Genomic DNA, 14,738 nt, shown 5'->3' with positions numbered 1-14,738 from the left:
TAAACAAATACTGAAATGATTCATCACTAGCAGGCCTTTTCTATAAGATGTACTAAAATGAGTTCTTCAAGCTGAAATGAAAGGACACTAAACAATAACTCAAATCTACATAGAGAAATAAAGATCTCCATAAAGATTAGAACAGAAATAAAAGTGTATGTATTTTCGTATGTAACTCTTTTCTCTTCCTAACTGACTTAAAACACAGCTATCTAATCATTGTAAAACTGAGTTGATAGGCTCATAACATATAGAAATGTGATTTTTATGACAATGATAGCACAAAGGAGGGGAGGGAAAAGAACTCTGGGAGCAAACTTTTTGTATACTATTGAAACTAATTGGTATAATGCAAAATCGATTTATTTAAGGTAAAATGGTAATTGCAATCCTCAGGGAAACCATTAAGAAAAGAACTTAAAACATAGGGAAAGAAAACAAGGGAATTAAAATTGTAGACTAGAGGAATATTGTTGGACGCAGAAGGCAGCAGATGAGGAACAAAAGAACAAAAATGATATAAGATGTATAGAAAACAAATAAGAAAATGACAGCTATAAATCCTACCTTAGCAGCAATTATATTAAATGTAAATGGATTAAACACTCCAACCATAAGGCAGAGATTGGCAGAATGTGTAAAAGGAATGTGATTCAGCTACATGATTTCTATAAGAGACATTCTTTGGATTCAAAGACACAAATAGGTTGAAAAGAAAAGAATGAAAAAGTATACAAAGAGTAACAGTAGTGGTTATAATAAAATAAGGCAAAATAGAGTTTAAGACAAAAAGATTTTTACTAAAGACAAAGGATATCTTTTACAGGTAAAAGAGTCAGTACTTCAGGAAGACATGATAATTATACACAAATATGCACCTAACAAAAGAGTCCCAAGTTATATGAAAAAAAAGAAAACCTAAGAGAATTGAAAGGAGAATAGACAATTCAACAGTAAGAGCTTGAGAATTAAGTACTTTCAGTAATCAATAGATCAACTAGACCAAAAATTAACAGGAAATAGAAGATATAACAACATCATAAAGCAACTAGATGTAAGAGACATCTATAGAAAACTACCCAACTACAGCAGAATACACATTCTTCTCAAGTGCACATAAAACATTCTCCAGGATAATTCATATGTTAAAGTATAAAAAAAACCCTAAGTACATTTAATAGGATTGAAATAATACAAAGTATGATCCCCAACTACAATAAAAGGAAATTTGAAATCAATAGGAGAAGAAAATTTGGGAAATTCATAAATATGTGGAAATTAAACAAAACAGTTCCAAATAACCAGTGGATCAAAGAAAAAAATCACGATGGAAATAGAAAATACTTTGAGATGAATGAAGGTGATAAGTCAACATAACAAAATAATGGGATGCAGCTACAGCTATGGCTAAAGGAATTTTAAAGTTGTAAGTGCCCATATTAAAAAATAAAATCATTTGGGGGGTTCAAGTAGGTGGTAAGTTCAAATGGTAGAATTCTTACCTGTGATGAAAGAGACCTGGGTTTGATTTCTGGTCCATGCACTTCCCCACAACAATCAAACAAACAAAAACAACCCCCCCAAAATTCAACAAATGGTGCTACAATAATGGGATACTCACATGGAAAAATAATGAAATGCGACCATGCCATATAGCATCAGAAAAAAAAAAAAAGTATTTCAAGTCAATAATCTTCCACACTAAAAAACTAGGAAAACAAAGGCAAGCTAACTCTAAAGCAAACAGAAAGGAGGAAGTAATAAAGATTAGAGTGGAAATAGAGATAGAGAAGCAACAAAATCAAAAGTTGGCTCCTTTAAAGATCAACCAATTTGATAAACCTTTAACTAGATTGACCGGGAATAAAAAGAAAAAAGACTCAAATTACTGGAATCGGTAATGAAAGTCGGGGGAATTACTACTGACATTACAGAAATAAAAAAAATCATAAGAGAACACTATGAACAAATAAAATAATCTAGATGAAATGGTCAAGTTCCTGGAAAGACATAAATTACAAATCCTTACGTGAGAAGAAATAGAAAACCTGAATAGCCCTATAATAAGTAAAGAGATTTAATTAGTAATTTTAGAAATTCTCACAGAAAAAGTCTGGGCCAGATATTGTTAAGATGGCAGTACTCCTCAAATTGGTTTACAGAGTCAATGAAATCTCTACTAAATACCCAACAGAAAACAGTCTTGAAACAGAAGAAACAGAGGAACTCATACTTACCGATTTCAAAATGTACCACTACAAAGCTGGAATAATCAAGACAGTTTGGTGCTGGCATAAGTATAGGCCTATAGATCAATGTAATGGGATTCAGGGTCCTTAAATAAAGCTTTATATCTTCAGTTGAATTCTAACAAGGTTTCCATGACAATTCAATGGGTAAAGAATACTCTTTTCAAGAAATGATTGTGGAACAAGTAAGTATCCACATTAAAATGAATACAATTTTTATATACTTCACATCATATATAAAAATTATCTCAAAATGAATAATGGACCTAAATTTAGGTATTAAAACTACACAACTGTTAGAATAAAACATAAGAGTAAATCTTTGTGGCCTTCAATTAGGCAATAGATTCCTAGATATGAAATGAAAAGTGCAAGGGACAAAAGAAAAAATATATAAATTGAACTTCATTAAAATTAACAACTTTTGCACTTTAAGGGACATCAAAAGAAAGTAAAAGACAAACCAAAGAATGGAAGACAGTATTTTCAAACCATAGATCTGATAAGGGTCTAGTACGTAGAATACAGAAAGAACACTTCCATCTCAACAATAAAAGACAAATAACCTGTTCTAGTTTGGTAGCTGCTGGAATGCAATATACCAGAAATGGTTCTAAGACCAAGAAAAATGTCCCTATTAAAACAAGTCTACAGAAATGTCCAATCTAAGGCATCTGGGGAAAGATACCTTGGTTCAAGAAGGCCAATGAAGTTCAGGGTTTCTCTCTCAAATGAGAAGGCACATGGCGAACATAGTCAGGATTTCTCTCTCATCTGGAAAGGCTTGTGGCAAACATGGCATCATCTGCTGGCTTTCTTTCTTGGCTTTCTGTTTCATGAAACTCCCCGGGAAGCATTCTCCTTCTTCATCTCCAAAGGTCATTGGCTGGTGGGCTCTCTGCTTTTTGGTGCTGCTCTCTCTGACTCTTCCATTCTCCAAAATGTTTCCTCTTTTATAGGACACTAGTAAACCAATCAAGACACTCCCAAATGGGTGGAGACACATCTCCCCTAATCCAGTTTTACAACCACTTTGGGTTACATTTCCAGGGAGATGATCTAATTACATACAGTATTGACTAGGGATTATTCTGCCTTTATGAAATGGGATTTTGATTAAAACATGGCTTTTCAAGGGTACATACATCCTTTCAAACCAGCACATAACCCAAATAAAAATTGGGCAAAGAATTTAAATAGACCTTTCTTCAAAATAGATACATAAATGGTTAGTAAGCACAAGAAAAGATGCCCAACATTATTTGTCATTAGGGAAATGTAAATCAAAATCATAATCAGATGCCATTTTATACCCACTAGGATGGATAAATGTAAAAAGATAATAAGGTCTTGAAAATGAAGTGGAGAAATTGGGAACCTCATTCATTACTAGTGAAAATGCAAAATGGTGTGGTCACTTTGGAGAACATCTTTGCAATTTCTCAAAATGACCTAGCAATTACCCTCCTAGATTTATATTTAAGGAAAATGAAAACATATTTCCACACAAAACATTGTATACAAATATTCATGTTTGCACTATTCCTAATAGCCCCGAAGTGGAAACAACCCAAATATTTGTCAACTGATTAGTGAATAAATAAAATGTGTCATATCCATATAATGAAATGTTACTCTGCAATAAAGAGTGATGAAGTACTGATTCATATACAACATGGATTAAACTTAAAAACGTATGCTAAGTGAAAGAAGTCAGTCACAAAATGCCACATGTTGGATGATTTCAGTTATATAAATATACAGAATAGGAAAAGCCATAGAAATGGAAAAATATATTAGTTATTGCCAGGGGTTGGACATAAGGGACAATGGAGAATTACTGCTAATAAGTAAGGGGTTTCATTTTGAGGTAATGAAAATATTCTCAAAATAGATAGTGCTGATGGTTGCACAACTCAGTGAATATACTAAAATCCACTGAATTGTACATCTTAAATGGGTGAACTTTATGGTATGCAAACTATAGCTCACTATAGCTCTTATAATTTTTTTCTCTTGGCCTTCATTTTCTCATTTGATAAATGAGATGGTTGGGTTTGAACATCTCTACAGCATCTGTCAGCTCATTTTATTTAATAGATGTGTACCTAGGAAATTGTGTGAAAAAATTGATATTTTTAGAACAGAACTCTATTTACTCATTATTTCATTCTCAGAATGCTTGATTTTTATTTCCCATGTTCTCTGTCAAACTTATACTTAAAATTCTCTACTCATAGTTTCTTGGTTGCATATACAAACATTTCAAGGTTTATACTATGGGTGTTAGGTGTAAAAAAATCATTTTAATCTAGAAGAGAAGTGATTCAAATTAAACAAAATTTTCTATAATGTAGTTCATTTTTTCAATAAGCATTTTCTGGAGTACCTTTTATAAGGCAATACATTCTAGAGGCACAAGGTAGCTGAAAATATTTTAAAGTAGGTACAGTCATTACAGTATAGGAGCAAACACATTAAAAAAGGAACATAAAAAATCTGGGTTTTAATTTTAGCTCTGACATGAGCAAGTCTATTAAGAGCTTTAAATCTTAGCTTTTTATTGTAAAAATATATATTGGCATAAATATATGTGCATATAAATACATGTAAATACAAAATGTACATATATAGATATATGTAATTACTGCATAGTATAGTCTTAGTATTTATTAGTGCTACTAAGAATACTGCTGATTATTACTGAGACCTGGATATCAGGTAGATACTCATGCATAGTATTTCATTTAATCCTTAAAAATGTCCCTTGAAGTAGGAACTATTCCTATTCACCCCATTTCACAGATGAGTAAAACCAGTCAAGAGGTTATTGTCTTCTATACAGAGCTCTTAAGTTCTAGGAAATGTTCTTCATAACACATTCTCAGCAAATGCCTTGAAAGCTTTGCAAATCCTGACATTTGTAAATGTCATGCCATGCCTCATGAAGTATGTTAAAGAATTACAGAAAATTTTAAATGATTTCCTTCTGTAGAGCAATAGAAGTAGGCTGGGGCAGTGGCTTCATCATAAACTAAAGCACATGTTATTACCACTTTATGAGGAGGAAATGCGAGTCTCAAAGTCTTTTCCCATCTGGAGACTGGGTTTTGTCCTTCATCACCTCCTAGGGGATGCTCTTTGGCACTGACACATTCCATATCGGAGATATTACTGCTGATGTTTTCAAACACAACAGGTCCATCATGGAGAAAACCTGCTTTATAAGGGACATGTTGTTCAAATAGTGAGTAATCTAAACCACATCACAATATGTCTTCTTATTACATGGAGTTGGGAAGTCCAAGCACTTTATCACATAGGAAAATATTCATTTGAGTATGTGAATAAGCCAGTGTGGATGTTTGCCTCCTACTTCAGGGGCAAGGCAAAATTCATTTTGTTTTTAAGGTTGGCTTCATTTTATTTTTGTGCTCTGAAATGGATAAGCTAAACAATATTTGTTTAAAACTACATGGTATTTATTGCACTTTTGCCAATAATATCGTTACCATTTTTTTAATTTAAATTTTTAACTCAGAAAACCACACTCTTCATTAACTTTCTTATGCCTTCCAGTGGTCTAGCGTCTTTTCGTCTAAGGCAGGTGCTCTAGTTTGCTAGCTGCCAGAATGCAACACACCAGAGACAGATTGGCTTTTAATAAAAGGGGATTTATTTCGTTAGTTCTTCAGAGGAAAGGCAGTTTACTTTCCACTGAGGTTCTTTCTTACGTGGGAAGGCACAGGATGGTCTCTGCTGGCCTTTTCTCCAGGCCCCTGGGTCCCAATAACTTTCCCCAGGGTGACTTCTTTCTGCATCTCCAAAGGCCTGGGCTGAGCTGCCAGTGCTGAGATGAGGTATACTGAGCTGCTTGGGCTATGCTACATTGAGCTCTCTCATTTAAGCACCAGCCAATTAAGTCAAACATCATTCATTGCAGCAGGCATGCCTCCTAGCCGACTGCAGATGTAAATGAGCAACAGATGAGGTTCATGTACCATTGACTCATGTCCACAGCAACAGATGAGGTTCACATACCATTGGCTCATGTCCACAGCAACAGGTGCCTTTACCTGGCCAAGTTGACAACTGAATCTAACTACTACAGCGGGAATGTGGAGTTCAAAAACCAAATTTAAAACATAACTTTCTTCATACTTGTCAAGGGTGAGTGATCTTCCAATGGTCTTGAGAAAGAGTCAGTATTTGATGAACTTCTTTTATTTAATAACATATCAAAGTAAATGTTTTATAAAATATGAATACCGAAGAGCATGGCTTGAGTTCCAAACACAGTTAGGAAATTTGAGCCTTTTTCCCTTTTTTGGAGGAAAGTAGCCCAAGAGTTGGTTGAGAATTTTGAGAAAGTTACAAAGAGTCTCAAATGGACCTTCATATGGCAGCACCCCTGGGGTCTTTGGAGGTGGCTAAACCTAGCAGGGCTTACAAAGGTCTGGTTGGCTCCCCTCCTTGCCCTGTACTCTAGCTCATCTGGTCTCTAACAACCCTGTCACCTAGGCAGCGCGTTTCACAGTGCCTTGTCATGGGGACCTGGGCTGAATCAAATGCTCAAAGATATCTGACTAGGAAAATGTAGATCCTGGGGAATTTAGCTTTTCTCACATTCAGTCTAGCATAAGAACTGTGTAATTTAGTGCTGAGCTTATGCTTATTTTTTCTCTCTTTTAGTAGCATAGCTACTAAAATAATAGTAATCCTTAAAAGTAGTTTTAAATGAAGAACTGATATGCTAATAACTCCTGTCTGTGGAGAATTTTCCAGTTCCCTCCCCCCCCTTCCTTCCTCCAGTATTCATGGACTGTCTATTTTATGCCAGACAGTGTGCTTCACATCCTCCCCTGTGGCACTTACACTCAACAGGAGGCACGCAGATAAAGAAAGTCATTGTAGAGTGCAAATTCTGAGCTGTCCTAGGTAGGAAGCAGACTACAGGGAGCAAAATGGGTAGGAAAGGGACTTGTTTAGACAGCATCATCAGGCTGGCCTCTCTGAGAAGGTGACATTTTCAGTTGAGACCCACAGAATGAGGAGGCAGCATTTGAAGAACTTCAAAGGCTGGATATGCAGAGTCTATGCCAGGGGAAATTGTGGCTGTCAGAGAAGCTGAGAGAAGGGCAGTGCGGGTAGAGCTTGGTAGGTGAGAAGGAAGTGTCAGACACATCTCTATTCGCTTGGGTAGACAAGATGTCTCAAGCCACATGCCACCATGTTTCAAGATCCCAAAGGCTCACTGCTGGCCGACATCCTGTGGCCACCTCTCCTTAGGCCCTAGAAAAGCTTCCCCACATCCATGCCCCACCTGTGTGCTGTACCCAGGCTAATACTGCAGACAGACACTGCTGGGGAACCCAGGGAGGACCAAACTGTGGAAACACTTGGGTGAGAGAAAACTGAAGGATTTGACGTGTGCAATCCTTTCTTTCGGACAGCATGAAAATATTCTAATGCTTTTATCAAAGTGTTGTTTAGATTTAATAACAGATAGCAATAGTAAAAATGTACTGATTGGGTATTGCAAATTCTTTAGATTTTTACTATTGATCAAGACAATTAAAATGGGCAAGAAAATTGTTCTTATAAACTCATAGTTTGATCAAGTCTGATAAAACCTTGGAAATTTTGTAATCTTTCCAAAATCTAGGTTGAATTACTATTCAAAATAATGAGAATAAATGCCCAAATAAGATCAAATTCCTAATTGTAAGGCAACAAATGCAACTGTGCTCAGTGTTAGAATGAAGAAAATCTCCTTCCTGGAGTCAGCAGATGGGATGAAAGGATGAGACCTGTGGAGTTACAGTAACTGAGAAATCAGGATTTAGGGGATTATTTTGATTACTGAATCATTATATAGATATTCTTTTTTGCTTTCTGGTATATTGAGTAGACAGAAGGAAATTCCTACAATCTCTAAATTGTAACCCAGCTGCCTAGATCTCTGATAATGATCATATAGCCCTTATCTTCTGCCCTCTTGATTGTAAAAAGCTTGTAACTAACGTTCATTTGTATCCAATTAACCAATTTTTCAACTTTAGAGTCTTATAATCACTGAAGACAGCCCCTAATGTTTATTAATGAAGGGTCTTGGGTCAGCTTAGAACTAATCCACCTCCAAGTCCAAAGTCATCCTGATAATCAAGACTGGATCTAACTAAAGTGGGCCTGCCTGACAAGCACAGTAGCTTAGACTTTATCCTACAAGTTATGTATACCTCTCCCCCATTTTCTCACACATGTTCTGTGGCTAAGCATGTAATCAGTATGCGCATGCTCAATAATTAGGTCACCTCTAATTATATCATCTGGGGACACTGTGTTCATTATCCTAAATCCTGCCCATCTTTTTCTTTAATAAAATTATCAAAATTACTGGAGTTCAGTGAGACAGATTTTGGGCCATTATGCCATCAGCTTTCCTACTATGCACCTAGTAATAAACTCTTTCTCTCTTTGAAACCCTGATGTCTCAGGAATTGGTTATTGAGGGTGTCTGGCAAAAGAATCTATGGCCTTTGTCCAGTAACATTACTGCTTGTTGGGAGCTGCTGCTGGAGAATGGCTTCCACCAAAACAACTCAGGTTAATGACCTCAGGTCTCTAGAAACCAGTCTTTATTTTAACTTCAACAATAACATCCTTGGTTACTACTGTTATATGCTTTAAACTAATCTTCGAATTATCTTTGGGCAATGAAGTCACTGAGAGGCTTCATTCACTTAGCGGCACTTAGGTTCTTGATTAAAAGAATATGAAAACTCACTAACAGGGAAAAGTACACAAGATACAATTGCTGGAATTGAAAAAACAGCAAACAATTAGTTGTAGTAATAGCGAATACCAAATGTTGGCATGATGTTCTAAAAATTTAAATGCCCAATATTTAGCCAAACAAACATGATGCTGCTTTTTATTTGACATTAGCTATCCAATATTAACTGAAAACAGTGGATGATTTCTAAGTATAGTAGAGATAAGTTTTGAATTTGAGGTTAGAATGTTTAAACAAGTAAGATTGATTAAAAAATGAAACAAATGATTTCTATCTAGAATGGAAAATTCAAAATGTAATTATTAATTTAATGAATAATAAAGCAAGAGAATATAGCTAAGTAATTTTAGAGAGAAATTTTGTATATTGAAGAGAATTTCGTGTGATGCATTGAAAGTAAAATCCTATAAAATATAAGGAATTGAAAAAAGGAAACAACCATTTTTGAGTATTAAGGTTCATGTACAAATAATTCCCAAACTAATTGCTTAAAACCTATTTTCTGACTAATATAGATTAAGATATGAATTTTAATTTTATAGAGTTGAACAAACAGCAAACATTCTATTCTTTTTACTTTTCTATGAAATACTCTGGTAATGGAAATTTGTTTTAATGAAGAAATATTGTGTGGCTCAGCTGTTCCTTTAATAGATGGTGAGATCTATAACAAATGTGATACTAATTTATATGATGAATGGAAAAATATTTAGTAATTTTTTCTGTGATACTTTTCATTTGCAAGCCCCCTTTACAATTTTAATGTAAAGTGCATTATTTGTTTGAGTCTAGATATTGCTTTAAGAATTTTATTGACAATTCCAATTGCTGCTGCCCTAGCAAAGTGAAAGTTCTCCAAACTGAAATTAATTTAAAACAATCTAAAACCACAGTGACTTGAGAAAGTGTGTCTAATTTAGCATTATTCATGACAGAGGTAAATTATGTGAAAATTTTGAACGTAAGCACCTAATTAGTGATTTAGTCGACATGGAAGCAACACATAAATTTTATGGAATAAATATATGAAAATGTATGACTTATGGATGCCTTCATGTTATTACTCATCTGTATCTCTGGCTCGTTAATAGGATATCTCAGTGTGGGAAGTCATCATTGAATTCCCATCATCATGGGTATTTGCGACCTTACTTTTAAAATTTCTGTCATTTTGAAGATATGGGGTCAAAATAGGAGGATAGAATATATTTTATTTACAATTTGATTTGTACTATTTCAATATTTAGATGAGAGTGTGTGGGCCCCTTGTCCTTTGGTCCAGGCTCTGTCAATACTGGGGTGACTGCAGAAAATGTGCCTCTTCTTGACTGGGTTCACTGTGTTATCCAGTAATGTGTGTTGGATAAGCCCTTCCTCACACACTCTCACACACTCACATATACACTCACACATTGATGTACACTCACCACTCATGCATTCACACACATTTCCACGTGGACTCACACTCCATTACACACATTCACATACACACACAAATCTGTCTCACTGAACTCCAGTAATTTTGATAATTTTATTAAAGAAAAAGATGGGCAGGATTTAGGATAATGAACACAGTGTCCCCAGATGATATAATTAGAGGTGACCTAATTATTGAGCATGTGCATACTGATTACATGCTTAGCCACAGAACATGTGTGAGAAAATGGGGGAGAGGTATACATAACTTGTAGGATAAAGTCTAAGCTACTGTGCTTGTCAGGCAGGCCCACTTTAGTTAGATCCAGTCTTGATTATCAGGATGACTTTGGACTTGGAGGTGATACATTTATGCACATGCACTTACACACTTAGAAAGTCACACACGCTCACACACACATACCCATTCACTCACACACTCACACTCACTCCATCACCCACATTCACATACACACACCACTCATGATACATACACCCTTATGCACATACTCTTACACACTCATAAACACACACACTCACACATGTGCTCACTCACACACTGACAATACACTCACACACATTTACACATACCACTCATGCATACATACAAACACTTATGTACACACTCAAGCATGCACACACACTCACACACATTCTTACAACTCACACATTCACATATACATGCATACACATTTACTTGCACACCCACACACATTCACACCCACGAGCGCACATGCGTGCACGCACACACACACACACACACACGCACACATTGGACCAATAGCTCCCTCAGGACAGGGTGCTGACCTTTTCGGGCTTCCCACAGAATTTAGCACTTGGGTGTTCATCATTACATTTTATGTCTTCCTGACAATTTACATTTTAAGAAATGGGTACAACTACATTCCTATTGTAAAACCCCAGTCCTCCATATTTATGAAATTAGTACTTCTGCTTTGGTCTTTTGCTGTGGCTTTTTTGCTTGTTTGTTTATTGTTTGTTTTTGCATGGGCAGGCACCGGGAATCGAACCCCAGTCTCCCGCATGGCAGCCGAGAACTCTGCCTGCTGAGCTACCACAGCTGGCCCTGCTGTAGCATTTTAGGCCTTACATTAAATACACTCCTAGCAAACGTTCTCATTCTGAGATCCGCGAATGACTTTTATAATGTTTCTGTATAAATCCTTGAGGCTGTACTCAAAGAAGCTAACAGAAAGCGATAGAAAGCAGTTCAGATTCCTAGTGGCTTGATAACCAAATGCGTAGTTTTAGGACAAAAGATGAATCAAGGCATAGAGATTCAGTGTGATTTTTTTATAAGATGGAAGACAGGAATTCAGAATGCATGGATGTCGGGGCTGCATGTGAGGGGATTGTTTCCTGGGACTCAACAACTCAGCTGCTTGGGGCAGCAACTTTCAGCCTTGCTCATTTCCTTGTAAATCTGCCTTTGGATTCACCTTTATCATTCTTGCTATAGATAATCAGCTTCTGGTTGCTCTAATTTTCTCAGCAAGCTTTCTAAGCCTTAAGCACCTTATTTCTTTTTCATTTTTCTTTCCATGTAAGGAATCTTCCCGACTTGACCTCAACCAAATTTCTTTTCGTTTTTTTTATTCTGCTGGCTCCAGACAGAGAATGCACAGATCTCAAGGAGCCATCTAGGGTGTGACGCGCCATTTTAGGTCCTTCTTTGTAACTATTTAAGAATAACTGCATGCTAATAGAGATCAGAATAGAAACATAAAAACAATGCTTTTTTTTTAAAATTAAAAAGCAATTCTGAATGAAACTATGTTAGTTTATAAACACTTGAAATGCTTTCCCATTTTCCAACTGTTTGGTAGAAAGAGAAGGGTTATTACAATTCCTGCAAGTCTTTACTGTTTCCTTAAGGATATTTTCATTAAGGATGTTTTCTTGATATTCGTTGTTGCCCACCTGGGAAATCATGAGATGGTAGCTTAGAGAAGAAAATGAGTAATCAGCCTACAAAAAATGCTGTCTTTTAAAAATAGCTGATAGCAGATTATGGCTTTGAATAAACTTAAGTGGACGATGGAAAGGAGAATTCGATTTCTCAGGAAACTATTCTGTCAGATTTTGCATGATCAAAAGAAATCCCCTGGGAGGATGAATCTGTGCCCTGAATAACGATTGTGCTATTCCTTATGTGCTGTTCAGCCATAAATGGATCACACACTCACTGATGTGCAGGGCTAATGGTAACAGCAAGAGCCAGCCAGGTTGGCAGGCACTCCACAGTTTTTCCCCCTCCAGCCCTAGCCAGACTCCTTGGCTTGATCTGAAACACTTCTGCTACATGGTGTAGGTGCCCTCCCCCCGCCCACAGGTTGTTTGTTCATCGTTTGTGAGAATCCAACAGTCTTTGTAATGTGGAAAAGCGAGACTGACCACCAAACTAACGTCCACCTGTAATCCAAGCTGAGATGTCCCCCTTTGCCAAGCAAATTCCCTGAGGCGACCAGAACTTGGTGATTTATTATAACACATGCCCATCTCACTGCAGGCCTATTAAAATAAATGCCTGACAAAATTGAGAAAATGTACCCAAAGAACATAAATCCTACTGCAAATATGGGCCCTCTAATCCCACCCAGAATCCATATGGCAGGAGATTGTAGGTGATAGTATATACTTTTGGTTCTTAATACTTTTGGTTCTTGATGCTGGACAATGCCATTTATATTAAAATAGTCCTTTCTATGGCTGAGTTGAATGCAGAAGTATTTATCCCAGATGACAATCATGCATGTAAGAGTGCAATCTTAACTGTAAGAAATTACTCACATTTCTAAAATTTTATTTTCTTTTTGAAATCATTGAGGACCAGGTTGAGTTATGAAAAAGTCAGAAAGTAAAAACAAACCCTTTTCAGTCCCCCTCAACCTCAACTTTTTTTTTTTTTTTATTGTTTGTTCTTCATTGGATCTGGGCAGGATCAGAGAGCATGACTAGATGATTTGGTTTGGGATTGGATCAAATGTTCTAATGCAACATTTCCTGTTTTTCTTATCAGACATTTGAAATCTATGATTGCTTGGGGTCAGAGAGAAATATTTATAATATGCCGTAAAGCTCAGAGAAAATGTGCACAAGCATAGTGCAAAAGATACACGTAAATTCATTTATTCACATATCACAGAGAGGCAGTAGGTTGGAAATGGTGGGAAAAATTTAGAAAGAAAATGAACACTTTGACAGAAGCAAAGTCTGTAAAGACATTACTCAGAAATTAGGATTTAATGGTATCTGTACTTTAAACAGTCTTTAATGGTGATATATGTCTATAATGTCTCTTCTGTCATCATAAATTGCATTTTGTCAGTAATTTTAGGCTTTCAAGTAATAAAAATAGAACAGATTTGCTTATGTAGCATAGATGACTGAGTCGCCTGCTGTCCGGGACACGTGAGATGACTGCCCCAAGGACAGGCATCTCCATTTTTCATGGATAAATAAGAGTTAACATATTTCTGTTTGAAAAATCATTGCAACTGTCTAAAAGCACCTTTCCCTATAAATATTTTTAAAGATTACTTTTTTTCTGTAAACTAACTTTGGCATTTTCTCTGGACAGACTTGGCATTTTTGCCTGCCCTGCACGAAAAGTTGAAAACTACCAAAGCAATTGCAGCTCTTGCCCCAAGCCAGAAGAAAGTTTCAGTCTGAACTGCCCTTTTTATCAGCAGAGACAAATTTTGTGTTGAAAGGCCTGTTGTTTTTTTAGAAGGTTGGCTATGCTGAGCAACAAAACCAAACCTCATGTTGACGGGGGAGAAGGGAAATTTTATTTACTGTTGGCTCTTCACTGATTGCTTCTGTGTAAAGTCATTGAATCCACCATGGACTCTGGCTCAGATCAAAACTCTGGAATAAATTATGACTATAAATACTGACATGGTTCTTATTCAGGAAAATACTGTCATCTTTACCTTGTACAATTTCTGTATTTTTTGTTGGAGTATTGTGATCAGTTTGTGGATTTTTATTATAAGGTACATTGGAGGTTATACTATACTGTTCATATGGGGCCCGGGATATTTTTGATGTGTATAATTATATAACCTGTCTTAACCTAAGAATATATATACATATAACTTTTTTAAGAGAAGAAGGAGCATATAGGATGAAAGGGTTAAGTCATCCTGAATTTATAAATAAAGTTTTTGTTTTATTTAAGGTATTTCTAAAATATTTTAATGGCTAAATCTAACAAACATTTATCAGCCTCCACATTCATTAAGAGGTAGAAA

This window comes from Tamandua tetradactyla, chromosome 6, assembly GCF_023851605.1.
Source record: "Tamandua tetradactyla isolate mTamTet1 chromosome 6, mTamTet1.pri, whole genome shotgun sequence".
Classification (NCBI taxonomy): domain Eukaryota; kingdom Metazoa; phylum Chordata; class Mammalia; order Pilosa; family Myrmecophagidae; genus Tamandua; species Tamandua tetradactyla.
Note: the sequence above shows the minus strand (reverse complement) of the source record.